General features: G+C 34.7%; 1 protein-coding gene across 6 annotated transcripts in view; it reads left to right on the top strand.

The window, feature by feature from the left end:
* GPC5 (glypican 5) overlaps positions 1-21,645 on the top strand; it is a 1,342,862-nt gene that overhangs the window by 408,047 nt on the left and 913,170 nt on the right. The window lies entirely within an intron of this gene.

Here is a 21,645-nt window from a genome sequence, read left to right as displayed (position 1 = left end):
TCACTCCTTGACTCAGCCTTTGGCAATCACCAGTTTCTTCTTCACTTTTCCTTTTTCCTCCCCATGCCCCAAACTTTAGCAACCACCATTCTACTCTCTGTTACTATTGAGTTCAGTTTGGTTTTGTGTGTGTGTGTGTGTGTGTGTGTGTGTGTGTGTGTGTGTGTGATGTAAGTGAGATCATGCAATATTTGTCTTTCTGTGTCTGGCTTATTTCACTTCACAGTGTTTTCCTGGTTCGTTTATGTTGTCACAGATGTCAGGATTTCCTCATTTTTAAAAATAGAATAATATTCCATTGTGTGTATATACCTCATTTTAAAAATAGAATAATATTCCATTGTGTGTTAACCATTTATCCATTGACAGACATTTAGGTTGTTTTCATATTGGCTAGTGTGAATAATGCTTCAGTGAACATGGGTGTGCAGATATCTCTTCAAGATCCTGACTTCAGTTCCTTTGGTTATGTACTCAGAAATGGGATTACTGTACATTGTAATTCTGTTTTAAATTTTTTGAGGAAACTCCGTTCTGTTTTTTATAATGGCTATAACAATTATGAAGTGTCCCTCATTTTATGTAGCAATGCACCCTTTTTTTCAGTATATATTGTCTTCTTTTATAGCCATACAAACTTCTAATGCTCTCCATTGGCATGGGGGCATAGTCTTTTTCGGTCCCTATGTTTACTTTCAATGTACATGTGTCTTTATATTAAAAATGTATTTTCGGGGCGCCTGGGTGGCTCAGTTGGTTAAGCAACTGCCTTCGTTCGGCTCAGGTCATGATCCTGGAGTCCTGGAATTGAGTCCCACATCGGACTCCCTGCTCAGCAGGGAGTCTACTTCTCCCTCTCGCCCTCTTCCCTCTCATGCTCTCTATCTCTCTCTCAAATAAATAAAATCTTTTAAAAAAATGTATTTTTGGTAGACGACATTTAGTTGGGTCTTGCATTTTTATTCAGTATGACAATCTGCATTTTAATTGGATGATTAGTTCATTTGTATTTAATAAATTTACATATGCATTTGTATATTTGGTCATTCTATCTTTATATGTGTATGTGTCTATATATATCTATATCTATATCTACTTGGGTTAAATGAAACATATTGCTAGCATTTTCTTCTGATTTCTAGCATTGTCCAATCTGATTTTTTTATTTGTTCATTTTTATTTCTTCCCTTATTTCTGTTTTATTAAATTTTTGGTATTCATTTTTAATTTATTTATTGCCTAGGTAGTTGCATATCTTTGTATTATTTATTATTAAAGTATTTTTAGTGATCACAACGATCTTCACTTTATCCTTAACTAATTTAAATTCTGCTTAGTGGTAGTTTTTTTTGCTGTTTCACATATAAGGTAGAAAACTGATAAGAGTACATTTCCTTTATTCCTTCCCTGTCCTCTGTGGTATTTTTTGTGATATAATTTTACTATACACATCATAAACCCTAAAATAAAATGTTACTTTTATTATAAACAGTTGGTTGCCTTTCAAAAAAAGTAAGAGATAAAAAACCTAGTCTTACATTTGCCATCATACTTATCATTTCTCTGCTCTTCATTTCTTCTAAATTTGAATTTTCGTTTGGTTTCATTTCTGTTCAGTTTGAAAAACTTTCACTAGCATTTCTTATATTGCAGGATTGCTGGTTACAAATTAACCTATTTTTTTTTTCTGAAAATGTCTAAGTTTTAGCTTTCTCTTTGAAATATATTTTTAACTCTGTATGGAAATCTGAGTTTACATTTTTTTCTTTTCATCTCATTTCATTGTATTTTGGCCTCATTTTTTTTAATTAGAAAAAAGCCCTCATTGATATTGTGCCTTCCTTGTATAATATTTCTTTATTTCTCAAGTTTCTTGCAAGGTTTTCTCTGTATGCTTGGCTTTTACCAGATTGAGGAAGATGTTTATAGGGTTTTTTTCTCTCTGTGCTTTTTCTTAAACTTTGCTGAGATTCTTGGATCCTGAACCACTGGATATTAAGCTGCCAACTTGATGATCCATCATCCCCAGGTATTTTAGTAGAGAGATTCTTAACCCAGGAGCAATTTTGTCCTCTAGAGAACATTTAATAATATATGGAAACGTTCTTGGTTATTTACCTGGAGTTGGAGGAGGGGGGAAAAAGAGGGAGGGTGCTAATGGCATTCAGTTAGTAGAAGCCAGGCGGGTTGCTGAATATCCTACAATCACAGGAAACCCCCACAACAAAGAATTACATGGCCCAAAATGTCAATGGTAGTGCCAAGGTTGAAGAACCCTGTTTTAGTTTATATATCCTACAACTATATACATATATAATATGTTTTATATATTTTTTCTTATTTATATATAAGACAAAAATACTATATTTAATATTTATATTATAAAGTAGCATATACATTTATCATATTATATGTTTACATACTGTCATATAATACACACACACACACACACACACACACACACACACACACATATATATATATATATATATATATACACAATACATGCATAAAACTACCATCCCAAACAGGAAATTAACATTAATATGCTCCTGCTGTCTAATCCTCAGACCTCCATTGAAGTTTCCAACAGTAGTCCCAATAATAGCAAAAAGACCAAGTTCAGAATCCTGCATTGCCTTTAATTGTCAAGTGTTTCTGTGTCCTTGTGTCAGGAAGAGATCTTCAAACTTTCCTTAACTTGGTCAGTGTTTGGCCAGTGCTTTCTCTTCCATTTTTCTCTTTTCCTCTCTTTTCCTTCCTTCCTTCCTTCCTTTTCTTTTTTTCCTTTTGGAGAATACCTCAATTTCGTTTTTCTGATCTTTCATTGTGATTAGATTTAGGTGATACATTTTTTTTTTAAAGATTTTATTTATTTATTTATTTGGAGCATGTGTGATGGGGGGCAGGGCAGGGAGGGGCAGAGGGAGAGGGAGAAAGAATCTCAGGCAGACTCCCGCTGAGTGCAGAGCCTCAGGGGCTGGATCTCAGAAACCTGAGGTCTTGTCAGGTGATACATTTTGACAAGAATATTACAGAACTGATGCTGCATTTTTCCACTGCATTCTATCGGGTGGCCTATGATTTCAGTTTATCTCATTAGTGATGATGCTTATTTTGACAGGCTGATCCAAGTGGTATCTGCCAGTTTTTCACCCCAATTAGTCTCCATCGCCAGACTGTTCTTTTATCTTCTTTTATCTATCTGTTCTCTTAAAAGACAACAGAATTTTATCTGTTTCCTTACCTATTTTTATCTATTATTTTAAGCAGATAGTTTTATTCCTTACTGTACTTACAGTTATTGTACCTAGTGCAAAACCCAAATATACGTATTGTTTGCAACTGAATCTGTTCTTCAGGTACAAAGTTGTCTTCCTTTATGGTTTTTCTCTGTAGTGATACTACCAACTCCCTAGTTGTTCAGGCTGAGGCTTCCCGCTGGGACTAACTGAAGCCCTTGGATCCCCTCTTATTATATAGCCTATTATATTGGTGAACTAGCGATATAACAAGAGGTTAACAAGTTCTTCTGTTTAGGATATGAGAAAGATTCAGAGCAAGGAGACAAGCAGTGAGGGATCAAAGTGGAAACACTTTTTTGGCACAGACTCAGCCTGGCTCCATCTCGCCTTCTTTTAATGAGTGAATGGAAAAATTCCATCTTTGGATAGAGTTAGTTTCTATTACATAAAGAAAGGAAATGCCTATAGGTCGCAATCATAGAAGAGAAAACCTCATGCTTTATAAAGATAACTACAGGAAGCAGAAATTAAGGGCAGAGAGCACTGACTTTGTGTTTTTTTTTTTTTTTAAGGAAAAATAAGAAACACAGATGGGATGAAAAGACAACAGTATAAAATGTTTAGAATAAAGCATAGTGAGCAAGGAACATTAAGAAGATAAATGAATGGCAGAATTTTTAGATATGCAAAGTCTTGGATACTAAGCCACTTTTGTTACTATTCCTGAAAGATTTATGTAACATCATTTTTTTTAGGCAATTAAACGCATGAATCAAAAACTAAACTTTTGGGAAATAGAAATAGAAATGTTCTGTCAACAAAGCACAGGGAGAATTCTAAATCAAGGCTTAATTCTAATTATTTCTCTAATCATACAGTATAAATGTGAATCAGAATGTGATTGTCATAAGAGAAGATATATGAACTAAAAATAATAATTTAACTCCCAAATCCAGCAGTTGACAGGAGGAAACTTGAGTGAAATTTAATTTTTAAAAATTCTTCTTCTTACATAGAGGGTATAAAATTTATTCACTTATCCATTGTGCAAACAGGGAAATATACATTTAAGTATATCTAAAGCTTTAAAGTATTTAAGCAAGGACATGTACATTTTAGATTATAATGAGAAATGACATAGAATTTATTCAGCAAAATATGGCAAAGACATAAAAACAAAAATAAAAATAAGATGACAAAATTAAAGCTAAATATGTCATTTTGGTGAGTAATTTTAATGGATAATTAATTTCAATTGGATAATAAAAAAGTTAAAACTGAATATATACTGTTAATATGAGAAAACATAAAATAAAGGGTAAATTTAGAGAATTTTAAGGAAAGAAAATGAAAAAAAGATGCACTAGGTAAATCAAAGCAAAATGAAAGCAGTGTTCAGAATATTAAAATTAAATAGTATAATGCAATCTTAAAAGCATTAAGAAACAATGGATCACTCTTTATTGATGAAGTGAGCAACTGGCAATAAAATCATACCAGCACTCAAGCACTTTTATGTGCAAAATAATATGTCCTTTAATGTCATATACCATTTAGAAAAAGAACTGTTATTAGACAGTGTATAGGGGCACAACATTTTAATAGTAATAAGACATATAAATGTACTGCTCAGTTTTTCCTATGCCAAGAAGACAAATATATAAATGGATTCAGAGAAGCTAAATGATATAATAATAATTAGTGTTGTTTAAACAGTGAACTTAATATCCCCCAAACATATATTGTAACAAGGAGTGCCCCTCTGATATAATATGCTTGCATATTAAACCTCTGCACAAATGTTAGAAAATATAGAAGGCTTGTATCTAGTCACACCCAAATAGAAAATAAAATAAAATAAATTTATAAAAAATGAACAATTTAACTTCCTAAGGAAAAAAAGAGATGAGAACAAAGATTTTGATATATTAATATCAACCACTGCATTATACCAGAAATAAATAATCAAAATGACTGATTAAAAACAGATTTTACTGCTATTACTATTTGTCATCTAGAAGTTATTGTGTATTATTCAGGTAAACACTGATGTAGCTCTCTAAAGCTTATGTCTGAACACAAACTTATATCAAGGATTAGACTAATTGTATTCTTACTGAGTTTGATTCCAATTCTTATAAAGTTGGTGGTTGTTAGAATGAATGAAAGAAAGGAATTTTAATAAGAGAATTAAAGTTTATTTGTCTGTGTAGTTATGCCTATATGCCAAAGCTTTGAAAATTAAGGGAAGTGTTGGGTTTAATTAATTTCATTTGAGACCTTAACACTTGAATTTAAGATGTTACCTTTCTTTGTGGGGCACCTGGGTGGCACTTGGTTCGGGTCGGCCTCGGTTCGGGTCATGATCCCTGGATCCTGGGATCGAGCCCTGTGTCAGGCTTCCTGTTCAGTGGGGAGTCTGCTTCTCCCTCTCCCTCGGCTGCTCCCCTTGCTTGTGCTCTCCCTCTCTCTCTCTCTGTCAAATAAAGAAATAAAATATTTTTTAAAAAAAGATGTTACCTTTCTCTGTAAGATTTGGAGAATTTCATAAGTTAGTCATTGATATTTCATATATAAAGAAAGCTTACTTATAGGCTCAAGCAAATTTATTTTACTCAGGCTAATAAGTCTGAAGCTTTTTTCTGTCTTTACTTTTACAAAAAAATATTCATTATTGTGTTTACACTATGGCGTTTTTTGTGTCCTTATACATGTAACAGAAATTTGTGAGGTATTTAATGCAAATGGCTCATGTTATGTCCTGTATAGAACTGGACTTGTGTAGCAACTCTTGCCATACTGTTTATAAATAATAGTAACATAAGTTATCTTTAGTTAAGTAAATGTAGGAACTATATGCTATGACCAAAAATAAGTAAAAATTTGTTTACATTTTACTTTCTTTTTAAGGATTATTTATTTTCAAGAGAGAGCACACAGCAGTGTGTGCAACTGTGGGGGGGGAGGGGCAGAGAGAGACTCTCAAGCCGACTCCCAGCTGAGCCTGAAGCCTGATGCCAGGCTTGAGCCCACAACCCCGAGACAATGACCCTAGCCAAAACCAAGAGTCAGACACTCAACTGACTGAGCCACACAGGTGCCCCTAAATTTTACTTTTAAGAAATATTAAGTGACTTTAAAATGTTAAAAGATAGTGCATTTAAATTAAGCACTTGCAAAACTTTGATTAAAAAATAAAACATTACATATCTAGAGCTTTCAAGTTAAACAATTGGAAACATATTCTGGAAAGGATGTTTGGAACCACTAATTTGAACATTTGATTCTGGGATTCTGAAATTGAAGCTGTCAACACAAATAACAAGCACATCTCTACAGTTTGTTTTTGTCTTAATTTTCAAGTAAAATGTCAATGGATTGTTTGGGTATTACTTTGACAAACAGGGAAAGTATCCAAACAAAATTTTTAAAGTTTTTTTTTTTTCTGTTCATCTTTGTTTTCTATTTTCTCTTAAATGAGCATGCAGCCCTTGTACAAATAGATACTAGGAATTTAAACAAACAAATGAAGACTTTGACTAGGATCAATTCACACAGACGTTGCTTTAGCTAATGTCCTAACAATTTGGTACAAAAATCTGTAACAAGAGAGAAATGGAGAAAAGCACCTGGGTGGCTCAGTTGGTTAAGCGACTGCTTTCGGCTCAGGTCATGATCCTGGAGTCCCGGGATCGAGTCCCGCATTGGGCTCCCCGCTCGGCAGTGAGTCTCCTTCTCCCTCTGACCCTCCCCTGTCTCATGCTCTCTCTCTCTAGCTCATTCTCTCTCTCAAATAAATAAATAAAATCTTTAAAAAATAAAAATAAAACAATAAAAAAATAAAAAAGGAAAAGGAAAAAAAAAGGAAAAGAAAAGGAAAAGAAAGAACTCACCTTTAAGAAGTTGCTTTTAGAAAGACTCCTCCTGTCCTCTTAGAAGTTGTAACCTCACTCCACTAAAAATCACATTTTCTTTAAAACTTCTGAATCTTCTAAAATTTCCAATATTTTAAGGTCCCGTGGCAAAAAACATCAGATAACATCTACTTATTCAAATATTTTTTGCTTTCCTCCTTGTTTTTCTTCTTATTTCTCCTCATTTTGATGCCCATTGGCTGGGTCCAGGGACCCAGAGGGGGTTCCACCAGTCAGGAGGGTCCCTGGCCAGATGTAGGATGGAAATCAAAGGCAGGCCAGCAGGAGGTGAAAGCAGAATTTATTGAAGGTATAGAGAGAGTGCAGGTACAGAGTGTCCAGGAGACTCAGAAAAAAAAGAGGGAGTCTCCTCCTTTTTCAGGGTCTGGAAGTTTTTTTGAGGATGATGGTCTGGAGTATGTGTCCTTTCAGGCATCCAGGAACTGATTAGAACAAAGATGAGGGCCCCGGTGTTATTCCTGGGAGCCAGGAGATCTTGGCATTGAGATGGCTAGAACTGGTGGTCTAGAATACACATATCATAGTTTCTTCTGGTCATTCTCACCTGGTCCTTCCTTAGATGTTATCTGTTCTAAAGAAATCATTAACTCCTTATCCTTTATAAGGAAGACATACACTGTTTGCATTCTGAGGCATGTGGAAAGTGGGGTTGCGGGTTCTAGCAAGAATACAAGCAGGAAAAGGAAAAAAAGCATATTTTTATGGAGTCCTTCAGTTTCCCTATCTCAATTTCTTGCCCCCCCACCTGCTTTTTCTCCCCTCTTTTCTTTCTCTGTCTCCTGAGACTTTCTTTCTATCTCATTCCTATACCACCATACCACATAATTTTAACTGACCTCAGATTTATGCCAGTGCTCTTAAATTCACATGCAAGAATCATTTAAACAATTAAGATATTTAGGTATCACAAATAATAACTTGATTGAAGGATAAAATGAATGCTCTTTTCAAAAAGGACAAGGAACTAAACATAAATTTAAATAAATTTCTGTCCCTTTTGACAGTATACATCTTTCAAATCAAAACGTAATTTCTAAATTCACCTATTTTTGGCGGGTTGCCTTCTACATTTCCCCTGACTAATAATGAATTCTATATCTGACTTTAAGTGTGCTTTAAAAATTTATTTCTTAGCTATATTTTTAGGACCTGCCAGCTTCCACTCTTGAGGTAAATGTGTCGTCATTGCAACCCTCCTGATGGGGTAGCTGTTTTCTGATTCTCTTTCAGATCTACCATTGCCCCACGGGAAATTGGGGGTTCTCACCTTGCAATACCTATTTGTTTGGCTTGTTATGGAAAAGACAAAAGAAGTGGCTGTCCAGGGTAGGTTACCAATTGTAAAAATGATGTCAGTTCAGCATTTCCCTCAGTATCACAATACTAAATAAATCAATAAAGGAAAGAGCAACATTTAAAAAAGAAAGAGTAAACATAATATTTTAATTCTAATAAAGATTTAAGGACACATGAATCCTCAAATGTGATCTAACGTGTCATTTTCATTATTATTATTCATATCCCCAAAAGGCAATCATTTCAGTTTTATTGTGATGTCAGGGAGCAAGAATTCCTGTCCCCTCTTAGGTCCTTCTAGCTGGATTAAGGATCAAGTTGTTATGAGACAGATTAACAGGAAAAAAATCAAATTTAATAGTTTCATATATTCGACGAATCCACACAGACATGGAAGTTTCAGAGACAGTCGGGCAAAATGAGGTGTATATGCCTTTCTGAACTAAGGAGGAGGTAGGGATCTTCAAAGGGAAGGAATGCAACCTTCAGGAAGAATGAAAAAGAGTAAATATCTGGTAAACAAGGGCTGCTCAGAAACTATGGGACAAAGAAAGGACTTTGATCAAAGGGTCCTTGCTAGGTTCCTCCTTATCTACCATACCTAGTTCATATCATAATGTAGTTATCTATGGGGATGGCTCTTCCTAAGCAGATCTCTATCGAAATTCTATTTAGGCAGTTGAGAAGGAGATAAAGAGCTTTTCCTGAATCTGCTGGGTTTTTTATTCAAAATAGTTTTCATGCCAAAGGGACCCATCTTTGAGCAGCCTGACACTGGCCCCTAGAGTGATTTAACCAAATTTCAAATCTACTTAAAAGTTAGTTCTCAGAATTAAACTAGAATGCTTTACTACTGATTCAACAATGTAAATTCATATAAATTGTGGGTTATTTAGAAGTTCAAGTTATTTAAATAAGGAGAATTAATTCAAAACTTAGTTCAAAAATTCAGATACTTTTGATCAAATATACTGAACTTTATTATAAAGAAAAAATTATTAAGGAGCCCAATTAAGAGTCTCTCTCTCTCTCCCTCTCCCTTTGCCCCTCCTCCACCCCTTTATTTTCAAAGAAAATGGTTTCCATTAGAAATGCTGCTTAATAAATATTATGGTTTCTGCAGTATTTGGAGTAAACTTTTAAGTTTCAACTGGGTAAATAGCAAATTCTCTAAATGTCACTGTTGATGAATCATCTGCTCTTAAAGGAGCTAACTGGCTAAAGCAGTATGGGAAATATTTATAGTTCCATAGACACAGGAAAACAGTGTATTTAAACTATTGATTGAAATCAGGGTGATATTATTCAAGGAACTGCACATTTTTGAGGTCATGTGGAAGAGTAGTCTGCAAAGGCAGCTAAGAAAGAGCAGTTACTGAGAAAGAAGGACAAATGAAAGTAAGCTGTGTCCCAGAGGCAAAAGAATGAGGAAGGAGGGATTGGTCAACCATGACAAAAAGAGTAAGTTGAGATAATCAAAAAGGTGAAGCCAGAAAGTAACCATAGCACTTGACAACAAGGAGGTCACTGGAGACTGAAAAGTAACAATTTTGGAGGGCTTATGCAGTAGACATTTTATAAAGGAAACTGAGAATATTAAGAGGTTAAAAATTGGGGACAAGAAATATGGCTGAAAAGGAACCAAAAATGAGGTAGAGGTTGCAGAGGATGTGGGGTATCTATGTTTGTTTACTTTTTTTGTTTGTTTTATGTGAAAAAAAAAACTAATGTTGGTTTCTATGGTCTATGGTGGCCAAAAGACGAAGAGCACAATATAGAGAGGGCTGTAACGTAAGGAACAAGTTCTTTGACAATACTAAAGAGACTGAGGCTGGAGAAGGGAAGGGACATTTTCTTTGTTAAAAGGAGGAAAGAAAAAGAAGATCAATTTGGCTACAGGTAGATATGTGAAATTGTCCAGGGATGGTGGTTTTCTTCATCATATGATATAGTCTTCATATGGAGATTATAGTTTGCTTTATATGGAGATTATAAAAAGCCAGCACACCAGAAGAAAGATACATGTGTCATACTACCCCAATAGCTTGTGAAAATCACTTTTTAATAAATTAGGTTTTAATTTCTTAATTTATTATTCAATATTTGCCTTTGTCATTGCTGCTATTTTAATAAAAATGTGCACACTTGCTCTACAATCGAGATTATTTTTTTAGAGAGGAAAATAAAGGGGTGGAGGAGGGGCAAAGGGAGAGGGAGAGAGAGACTCTTAATTGGGCTCCAGACCAGTGCAGAGCCAGACATGGACATGGGGCTCAGTCTCACAACCCTGAGATCATAACCTGAGTCAGAATCAAGAGTCGGACACTTAACTGACTGAGCCACCCAGACACCCCTATCATTGAGATTTTAATTTTGGTACCACTAATACTTTTTTTATCTAAATAGTGAAGCCAAAGTGTTGATTTGATTTCCATAATGCTAGTAGAACGTGACTTGCTAAGAGTGTTTTTTTCCTCTCATTTTCTTGGATGCCCCCACTGATAAAGACTGTGAACTAAGAATTATATGGTATAAAACACTACATCAAATACTCATAGTTACTAAGGTAAATTGAAAATCTGTTTTCTTTTTTTCATATTATTACTATTCCTACCTCCCTGAAGTTGAAGAACTCCATTATGCACTGTTCAGTATTAAATGCCTCAAGAACAGAGAATGGCTCATTAGAAAAGGGGTAGATAATACTACTTAAGTGAATGACAGTAGTTCTTGTCCTGAGCCTTAATCTATCCCTCCTGGAGATTTTCTTCAAGAATGAAGCATGATGAAGAAGTATTTAAAATATTAGAATGTAAGGAGAGAAACTCAGCCACCCTAAGCTCTTATGAAATTACCAGAGTGTTTCACTTTAAGGGCTAGCCTTTATCTTTATGATTATAATTGTGATTAAGTACATGTATTGCTCAAAAACATAACACATGATACTTACTGTGCAGTTAATTTTACCCTTACTAACAGGGTGCTTGCCATGGATGAAGAATCCTTAGAGAAACAATGAGTAAGTTTTCTCATATCTTGGAGTCTTCACAGTAGAGGCACACATTATGAAAAACTATTTAATGAAGATGCAATTAATGTGCTTGCATTAAGAGTTTAGAAATTTATTATCCATAATATTTATGGTAAGGTAATAGTTATCAGCATATTTGAATAAATTTTCTTTTGGTGTTTTGCCTAACCAGTTATGTGTTAGAAGAATACCATCTTGATGATTTATTGAAATTAATCAATGTACCATTTGGAAATAAATACAAATTTAAGTTAGAATATATAGCAATAAAGCATGATACTATCTTTTAAACTTAAAACATATGATGAATATATAGCTTCCAACTTATTTTTTGACTCAGAGTCACAAATTACAAGGTTGGACTCCAAAGTTCTGAAGTCTGTAATAGTTTTACTATATTCATTACATTGGTATTTGTATGATCTCATGTCTTCAATTTTGGTTTTTTTCTTCAGTCATTTTCATTTAGATTTTACATGTCTAAATGATTAATTATTGGAAATATCTCTACTCTTCTTTATATAGCAATGGGATGAGGCAGACCCAAATGCATTACCATGACGCTACAGTTGGTACAGAACCAAAAACTACTTTTTTCCTTGTCAATAATAGGAAGCCCACTAATCATGTTTGTTGGAAAGGATAAAAGGGTAAAGGAGGATATTTTAAAGTGCTGGTATCATAGATAAGAAAATAAATAGGTCAGAGAAGGCAAGATAATGGTAGGAAGATGAAGTGAGAATTTGTGGTTGTGACCATCTACCTGGAAAATGTAAACACTTTAAAAATACTAAAGGAGAGAAATTGCCAAGGTATGGATGGAGTCATTGTATCTCATTGGGAATCATTTCTTCTTTCTGTAGAAATGGAAGAGTTAAACTAGGTGATGGTTAAGGTGCCTCCCTTCTAGTTCTAAATTTCTATTATTATTCCTCAGTTGTGGTTCCAAAGCATAGCTGGGTAGGAGTGAAATGGCAAAGTGGATGTGAGATACCTCATGATAGATTAGATAGCAAGTACAGGGAGAAGAAAAGGCTGGGGGATCATCTCACTGAAGTAAAAGTACCAGTAAGAATTTCCACAATCAGGGTTATCAAGAATGTTCAAAAAATCAAATATAATTTATGAGAGCCTTGGAAACATTTGGGAAGATATTCACACTAAACAAGAAATGAGAAGTAAACATTTTTTTCTTTTCTTTTTTTTAATGAGCATGAAAAATGTGTTTATGTTTATTTTGTTTACTTATTAGAAATATTAAAAATATTAGAAATAAATTATTCAGAAAAACTGAAAAATTCTCTTCAGAATATCATGACCAAGGGAATGAGAATGTGTTTGTATGTGTATATCTATCAGCAGGTAGGTATGCGTATATATAATATTGTATATATATGCATTACCTTATTAACATTGACTTATTTCTCACATTAACCATATAGCACATGTATTGTAGCTTCCTTAGTGTCCGTCCAGATTAAAAGTTATAGAAAAGGAATATAGCTGTTGATCACCTGTTCTATAGCCTATATTTATTATTATTATGATTTATTGATATGGTTAGCATATATGCAATATAGAAGAAGTCAAAAATAAACCTGGTAAATAGTATTTGATGAGTACTTAAGTAGGTTAATAAAAAGGCCCATGGAATTAAGAAGTTGATGCCTCCAGCTAAAGGTTCTTACTTTCTGGTTCCAAAATATGTTACAATTCTATAGTAATCAAAACCATATGGTAGTGGCATAAAAACAGATATATAGCACAATGAATGTAATAGAGAGCCCAGAAATAAACCCATACATGTATGATCAACTGATCTTTGACAAGAGTACGAAATGGAAAAAGGATAGTTTCTCCAGTAAATGATGCTGGGAAACTGGATATGCACATGCAAAAGAAGAAATTGGACCCATACCTTATGCCACACACAAAAATCGACTCAAAATGGATGAAAGATTTAAATGTAGGCCTGAAACATAAAATTCCTAGGAAAAAAATGTATGGGAAGGCTCCTTGACATTGGTCTTGGCAATGATTTTTTTTTGGCTATGACACCCAAAATGCAGGCAACAAAAGCAAAAATCAAGTGGAACTGCTTCAAACTAAAAAATTTCTGCTCAGTAAAGGAAACTGTCAACAAGAAGAGAAGGCAATGGCTATTATTTTAAAAAAGAAAAAAAAAAGTTGAGGATGTGGAAGAACAAGAATGCTGATGCGTGGTTGGCAGGAAAGTGAATTAGTTCAGCCGTTATGGAAAACAGCATGGAGTTTCCTAAAAAAATTAAAAATAGAACTACCATATGGTCCAGCAATCCCACCTGTGGGTATTTATCTAAAGAAATTGAATTCAGGATCTCAAAGAGTTATTTCTACCGTCATGTTCATTGCAACATTATTCACATTAGCCAAAATATGGAAACAACCTGAATGTCCATCAGTAGAGGAATGTATAAATAAAATATGTTATATACACACAATGGAATATTATTCAGTCTTTAAAAAAAAGAAAATCCTGCCATTTGCAACAACATGGATGAACCTGGAGGACATTATGCTGAGTGAAATAGCCAATCACACAAAATCAAATATTGTATGATATCATTTATATGTGGAATCTGAAATGATTAAACTCATAGAAGCGAAGAGTAGGCTGGTGATTTCCAGAGGCTCAGGAGAGGGGGAAAATGGGGCAGTGATGTTCAAAAGGTACAAAGTTTTAGTTATGCAAAATAAGTTATGGAGATGGACTATACAGGATAGTGCGTATAGCTAACAATACTGTATTGTATACTTAACAGTTTCTAAGAAGGCAGGTCGTATGTTAATTTTTCTTACTACATACACAGTAATAACATCAATAAAGGGAGTAGGAGGAAACTTTGTGAGGTCACAGGTATGTCTATGACCTTGATGGTGGTGATGGTTTCACGGGTGTCTATTTATCTTTGAACTCATCAAGTTGTATACATTAAATATGAACTTTGTTTACATGTCATTAATACTTTGATAAAGTGATTGAAAAAAATAAAAAATGGTTTGAACCTCGCCCATCTTCCCCAACTAAAAAAAACCCATGGAAAAAAGATTTTGGAAATTCATTTTTGCTTTAGGTTTTGTGTGTGTGTGTTTGTGTGTGTGTGTGTGTGTGTGTGTGTGTGTGTGTGTGTGTGTGTGTGTGAAAACATGCCCAGCTTGATATTATTATTAATTCCAGAGCACTCATTTGTCAACTGGGACACGAAAGAAAATGAATGATCATTGTACTTATAAAACCCGCAAATAATTAAACTAAAATGACAAATGGTTTTCAAGATACTGATTTATTAATTAACAATCACTGTTATTTTATAGTTTATTTTATACCGAAAGGGGAACAAATAGATGTGATATTTTTCTTTTATACTGATAAATTACTGATTGATTTACAATGGACTTCTTCTTGAAAATGTCCTTCAATTAGCATAGACATGAAAATTTTGAATCATTTGAAAAACTGTAAAAATTTCTCCCCAACTAATCTCTTCTCTTTAGTAGTTTGGTGTGTTTCCTTCCAGGGTTTCCAGCAAGCATTTTGTATAGTGATTAAGAGCATGAACTCTAGCCAGACAGTCTCATCTTGAATTCAAACTCACCAAACTGGGAGAAGTTATTGGCCATCTGTGTACCTACCTCAGTTTCTTCATCTATAAAACGTGTATACTAATGTTGTCCATATTCCAATGTGCTGTTGGGAATTAAATGATTTTAAATATATAAACTATGTGAAGGCCTGCCTGTCTGGACCATGGTAGGGTAATACATGTTCTGTTCTCCAGGAGATTCCCAATATGGCTATTTTATTATTACTCCCTCTTTTACTCTCAGTAATGGCCTGGTATGGAGAATAAATTTATTGTCACCTATGCTTGAAAATGTGTTATTATTAATTTTCTAAACATACCCATAATTTTCATATGGTAAAGATAACATTATATAAACAGTTTTAACATTGCTTTTGTCCCCTAACATAGTATAGCCAGCATTTCCCTATATATAATTCCCTAGAATGAATGTGCCATAATTCACTTATGTATACTTCTGTTGTTTTTAATTTTGCCCGCCAAAATAATATAATCAATTTCTTTGCCCTCATTATTTTGACTACTCTTCTATTATTTTGCTTGCTATAGTAAAATTTAAATTATTGTGTTAAAAGAAAGGAATATTTGTTAGGATTTTGATAATGGTATATATCTTCAGCCATGGAGAATTTCAAAGTAGAGCATAGGCAAGGAAAAAAGCAACCAAACTATCTTTGCCCAGACTTTTGCTGAAACTGCATTTCAGAGTTGACATTATGAGAAACTTAGGTTGATTCTTTCATTTGACCTTTATTTGCTGACTGCTCTTCTTATCTTGTGTTGGTAATAATATTCACCTTTCTCATCTGCTTGGTATTCCTACACCATATCGCAGCTGTCATTTTGTGCTAATTTTCCATAAATTATCTAGCAAAAACAAACCACTCAATAACAAAGAATGAATTGAGTGTATGCTCTTTGACTTATGATTTCTGGAGCTGGAGATCTCCTGTGGCTAAAGGAAAATATTCAACATGTCAGTGTTATGTCAGACATCAGTTCTGAAATTATCAGGTAATCTCAAATCTCCAAGGGTGTTGCTGTGGGTTCCAAGAGATTTGCAGTGTTGTTTTAAAGGAAATAGGAAATGTCAGACTTGTGTCTCCAAGGTTTGGTCTCGTGAGGAATAGATTGTATGTCCTTTATTGGATGCCCTTTTGTCTGCATAAAGTGGAAATATTCAGTGTCTTTTTGGAATCGTTGCTCTCTATTTGATTCTAATTAGCCTTGGCAATATCATATCTTCCCTTGGTTTGCATTTTCCGAGAACAGTAACCTTTGTTTTTGTAGATGCTTTAGCACACAATAAGGTTCTTTATAATGTTAATACCTCACAGTACTGCTACATGGGGACGTTCAAGAGGGTACCTTATTTTTAAAAAGAGCTGAGATTGGGCGCCTGGGTGGCTCAGTTGGTTAAGCGACTGCCTTCAGCTCAGGTCATGATCCTGGAGTCCCGGGATCGAGTCCCACATCGGGCTCCCTGCTCAGCAGGGAGTCTGCTTCTCCCTCTGACCCTCTTCCCTCTCGTGCTCTCTATCTCTCATTCTCTCTCTCTCAAATAAATAAATAAAATCTTTAAAAAAAAAAAAAAAAGAGCTGAGATTTTGGAAAAATAAGATGCAGTGGATTTGGAATTGCAGGGGTTGCTACTGCTTAATTTAGTATGATTTTTTTCAGTAATTTTATATTTCATTTAATCATGTGTATTTTTTTTCCATCAGATAGGGTTTCTGTTTGTTTTCCATTCTTAGGTTTTGAAAGATTACATTCACCATTTCTAAAACAGTCCCTTCTTTAATTTGTCTTCTAAATTTACTCTTTCTCTCCTTGAATTGTGTTCAGTTTGCATGATTTCTTTAACTTCTTATTTTGAAATCATTATAGACTCACAAGAATTTACAAACAAAATGTAGAGAGCCCCATATATCCATTACTCAGCTTCGCCCAATGATGATATTTTCTATAACTGCCGTGCATCATCAAAACCAGGCAGTTGGGGCGCCTGGGTGGCTCAGTCGTTGGGCGTCTGCCTTCAGCTCAGGTCATGATCCCGAGGTCCTGCGATTGAGCCCTGCATCAGGCTCCCTGCTTGGCGGGAGGCCTGCTTCTCCCTCTCCCACTCCCCCTGCTTGTGTTCCCTCTCTCGCTGTGTCTCTCTCTGTCAAATAAATAAATAAAAAATCTTTAAACAAACAAACAAAAAAACCAGGCAGTTGGTATTGGCATGATACAATTAACTAAACTAGTGAATTACTTGGGGGCTTTGGATACTTTTAAAGCAATTTATATAATCATATGAGCTCTCTGTAGATAGTGTGCTTGTAGGGAGTAACAAATTTTATTTCAAAAGTGTGTTATTCTCAATAGTTTCTCTTTTTTACTTCAGTTATGTATATCTCCTTTATAGCTATGATTAGAGAAAAATTAAGTATAGAAAAATGAATACTTTAGTATTCCTCCTTTAGATTAAAACAATAGTAACTAATATTTGTTAAATGCATTGTTATTGGCAATATACAAGGATAATTTCACTTAGGTCAACTGAAAAAAGCCAAACTCAAAGTAGGTTAGTAAATGCTTTTTTTCCTTGTCTTCTTGAGGATGATAGCACAAGAGACAGTATTTCAGATTGCTCTGAAAGAACTCTTGTGGAGCTTGTTAGTTTATAGATTATATGCAAAAGGGAGAAGGGGTAAGCAGTTCTCTGAGGTATAATTGTATGTCACCAGGTGTAATATGTTTGGTTGTAAGAATTAAGGTTTAATGATTTCCACATAAACACACAAAAGACCCTTAGGTCATCTTCATCCATTATGTTTCCATCTTGTCTGATTGTTCAAAAATATTGCCTGCATGCCCCTGCTTAAGTGGGTTTCTAGTTCTTGTTTCTGGTTTCTCCTTGAAGACACTTGAGAAGGTCACAGAAGGCTGGCATCAGTCACCTATTTTAATGCACACTTGGTATTCACAGCCACCCTGAAAACTAGAACACAGCACTGATGCTTTAAACATAAGGTAATTGAGCCTCATGAAGTTAAATGATCTGGGAAACAAAGACAGAAGAAAAATTATTAAATTCCCTTACTACTTGTAGCCCATTCGTTGAAAAGTCCTTGAAACAGGCAGAGTGACATTCTGTAGGAGCTCATGTGTGACACTTGGCTAAGGGCAAAAGGCAATCTTAGCCTGACCCCCCCCCCCCCCCCGGGATTCTGGAAGACTACTTTAACACATAAAAATTCCCTTGATAACACATAAAAATTCCAAGATACATGTTGGCAGTCATTCTCCAAGCATATGACCCACCAATATACATCTGAAGAAAAACTCATGAATGAGTTTTTCTAAACAGTAATAAATGACCTTTTCCTAAAAATAGCTAGCCTCCTCAGGATCCTAAAAACCTTGTTTCCAAAATATCTGGGAGCCTTACATGCTATCCCTAACCCCCTCCAAACTTGAAAGTACATAGTGGACCACTCTTCATGGACCCCAGTGCAGCTAATTCTGTCCACGGGTCCTGTCCCTGAGCTTTAATAAAACCACCATTTTGCGTCAAAGACATCTCAAGAATTCTTTCTTGGCTGTCATCTTCGAACCCTAACGCCTCTCCTACATCACTGATGAGTGACCAAATGCACATTGTGAGTGCTGGGAGGAAAAATGTTTCTCTACCCTTTAAGCTTCTTTTGTCTGGTCTGAGAATTAAATTGACATGAGACAGAATAGTAGAAGAAAATCAAACAGAAGTGTTAATAATATGTATACCTTCTTTATACATGGGAGAGACCCAGAAGAACAGAATAACTCTCCAAAATGGCAGAAGCCATCACTTTAAATACCATCTTCAGCTAAACATAAAAGTCAGGTGGGAGGTTACTGGAAAAGCACAGTTTAAAAGTTGTTACCCAGATTTAGTCCATGCCTTCTTCATTGCTAAGAGTTGTATATGTTGTGCCTCTGCCTCTTCTCGATACAAAGGAGATGCACGTACAAATGGAGATTTCCCTTATGCATGCAAATGTCTCTTTCAAAAGGGTGACATCTACTTGGTTTCAGTTTTTCTCTTGTCTTTGCAGTTTAAGAATAACCAGTTTAAGGGCACCTGGGTGGCTCAGTTTGTTAATCAGCTGCCTTTGGCTCAGGTCATGATCCTGGCGTCCCAGGATTGAGTCCCGCATCGGGCTCCCTGATCAGAGGGGAGTCTGCTTCTCCCTCTAGCCCTACACCCTCCCGTGCACTCTCTCTCTCTCTCACACACACTCTCTCTCTCAAATAAATAAATAAAATCTTAAAAAAAATAAACAGTTTAAGATTACCAATATGCCAAAGAGACTTATTTTTGGATGGCAAAATTTGCTCCCCTGTATGAAAGAGAGACCAACATAAGACTTAGATTCAATCTTTATGGTGAAGTCTACAATTTTTCTATATAATCGTATTGTCTCATATAAAGGTAGAGGTTTATCTTTGGGGTTGAGTTGCACAAACTTCCTTTGTATTTTTCATATAGCATATGTGATCACATAGAACTTACCATGATTAGATGATTAGTCATTAAAAATATTACTGATCATTTATTCTCTCCTTTCTAATATACAGATTTACTTATTTCTTCATCTTATGGCTTTGGCTAGAACTAAATAATAATAAAATTGCCTGTTTAAGATAGTTATTTTAATCATGGTAAGGAAATATCATTTATTTATTTATTTATTTATTTATTTATTTATTTATTTATTATTGGTTTTAAAGATTTTATTTATTTGAGAGAGAGACAGAGTGTGTGAGAGAGAGAGAGAGAGAGAACATGAGCAGGGTGAGGGGCAGAGGGAGAAGCAGACTCCCCACGGAGCAGGGAGCCCAACATGGGGCCTGATCCCAGGACTCCAGGTTCATGACCTGAGCCGAAGGCAGATGCTTAACCACAACTGAGCCACCCAGGCGCCCCAGGAAATATCCTTTAATATTTAATTAAATGTTATTAGTCATGTGCATTATACTTATTAAATAAATGCACAACATAAAGTAAATAAAGAGGCTTATTGTTATGTTGCATTGCATTAATATGCATTTCATAGTATTAACCCACCTTTGTATGCCTTAATTTGAATCCCAGATTATTAGGGTGGATTTCTTAGTAAGTATATAATTCACTTTGTGATTTTTTTTTTAAGAATATTTTAACTATGTTCATGGGTGATACTGTTTAAGTATTTCTTTCTTTTTCTTTTAACTTTTTTGGGAGTTGGTATCAGAGTTATATTTGCTTTGTAAAATTACTGGTAAAGAAGCCACTTATTTTTCTTGCTTTTATATATATTTTATAGCTTAGACTCAGATTTTTAAAAAAGATACTAATACACCTGCTGGTTATTGAGCCTTTAATAGAGATTTTATTTTGAATAATATTTTGAGTTTCTTGCAAAAACATTCATATATTTACCAGATTTACCATTTTTAAGTTAATATAAGATTCATACACCCAGTACATGATCATCTAAATGAAACAAGTAACTGTGTTTAAAACAATTTCTACATTTCCTATATTTGATTTCCACTCAAATTTTTAATTTTTAAAAATTTTTATTATAATTTTGTATATTTTTGTACATTTTGTCACATTTTTATATATTATAGGTTAGTTGGTAAAGAATGACCTCACATCTTTATCAGTTCTCCTTTATTTGTTTATAATTCATTGCCTTTTATTTAACATTTAATTTAGTATTCCTTATAATTGACTTATATATATTTTGTTTTACTATTTTAAATTTTTGAGTTAAATACTTATTTAAAAAAATTAATACAAATGAGAATATTTATAGCTATGCCTTTTTTTGTAAAGATTTTATTTATTTATTTGACAGGGAGAGAGGGAATACAAGCAGGAGGAGTGGGAGAGGGAGAAGCAGGCTTCCCGCTGAGCAAGGAGCCTGATGCGGGGCTTGATCCCAGGACCCTGGGAACATGACCTGAGCCGAAGGCAGATGCTTAACAACTGAGCCACCCAGGCACCCCAAATATGGCTATGCATTTTGAATGAAATATGGGATTATCTCCCTAGTAATTGGCTGGGTTTCTTTCTTTTAACAAAGGACTAATCTCAACATACCTATTTTTATTTTTATTTTTTTATGATTATCTCATTTATTTTTTATTATTATGTTAATCACCCTACATTACATCATTAGTTTTTGATGTAGTGTTCCATGATTCATTGTTTGCCCATAACACCCAGTGCTCCATGCAGAACGTGCCCTCTTTAATACCCATCACCAGGCCAACCCATCCCCCCACCCCCAGAACCCTCAGTTTGTTTCTCAAAGTCCATAGTCTCTCATGGTTCATCTCCCCCTCCGATTTCCCCCCCTTCATTCTTCCTCTCATGCCATCTTCTTCTTTTTTTTTTTACATATAATGTATTACTTGTTTCAGAGGTACAGGTCTGTGATTCAACAGTCTTACACAGTTCACAGCGCTCACCATAGCACATACCCTCCCCAATGTCT

Source organism: Zalophus californianus, chromosome 3, assembly GCF_009762305.2.
Source record: "Zalophus californianus isolate mZalCal1 chromosome 3, mZalCal1.pri.v2, whole genome shotgun sequence".
Taxonomy (NCBI): Eukaryota; Metazoa; Chordata; class Mammalia; order Carnivora; family Otariidae; genus Zalophus; species Zalophus californianus.
The sequence above is the reverse complement of the archived record's forward strand: the minus strand, read 5'-3'. Positions and strand labels throughout refer to the sequence as shown.